At 46.9% G+C, this 744-nt stretch overlaps 1 non-coding gene across 1 annotated transcript; it reads right to left on the reverse strand.

Annotated features, from left to right (window-relative positions):
* Positions 1-267: 267 nt before the first annotated feature.
* Positions 268-373, reverse strand: LOC125369367. Its single transcript, XR_007214921.1, has one exon. It is a non-coding gene; the product is annotated as a small nucleolar RNA R71 (small nucleolar RNA).
* Between the last annotated feature and the right edge of the window lie 371 nt (positions 374-744).

Consider the following 744-nt stretch of genomic DNA (forward strand, 5'->3'; position numbering starts at 1 on the left):
ATCCGGATGATCCAACAAAGCATGCAGTTTGGAGGATTGCCCGTGAGGATCCCAAATGCACATATCTCCAACTTTTTAGAGATTTGTGACACATTCAAAATAAATGGAACAACCGATGATGCCATTCGGTACCGAGATTGTTTCCATTTTCCTTGAGGGACAGAGCAAAGAGATGGTTGCAATCTCTTCCACAATGAGACGATCACTACACCGGAAGGCGTTGGTAGAAAATTTTTATATAAGTATTTTCCTCCGGCCAAAACCGCTAAACTTAGAAATGACATATCTTCTTTTGTGCGGTTTGATGATGAAAGCATGTCGATGCATGGGAGAGATTTAAAGATCTTTTGAGATGCTGCCCACATCACGGATTGCCGGTGTGGATGCAGTTCGGACCTTCTACAATGGGTTGAACCTCGCAGCGAGGCGGATGGTGGATCTTGCAACAGTGGGGCGCTAAGCGGTGAGCCCGAGCAAGCTCGAACTTGATAGAGGAAATGGCCATGAACAACTATTAGTGGCAATCCTCTAGGAGCCGGGGAAGACAAGGAGTGGTCAACCAAGTGGACTCTGACAGCCTTGGCGAGCTCAAGTGGAGCTTCTAGCCAAGAAGATCGACCAACTCAGGATGCCGGTTCACGCGAACATTGGGCTGCGAGTTTTATGGTGGCCCGCATTACAGTGCAAACGTACTACGGGAGGTATGTTTGCTTCATCTTCTATTAGTTTTCCATCTAATTCTAC

Source organism: Ricinus communis, chromosome 2, assembly GCF_019578655.1.
Source record: "Ricinus communis isolate WT05 ecotype wild-type chromosome 2, ASM1957865v1, whole genome shotgun sequence".
NCBI lineage: Eukaryota > Viridiplantae > Streptophyta > Magnoliopsida > Malpighiales > Euphorbiaceae > Ricinus > Ricinus communis.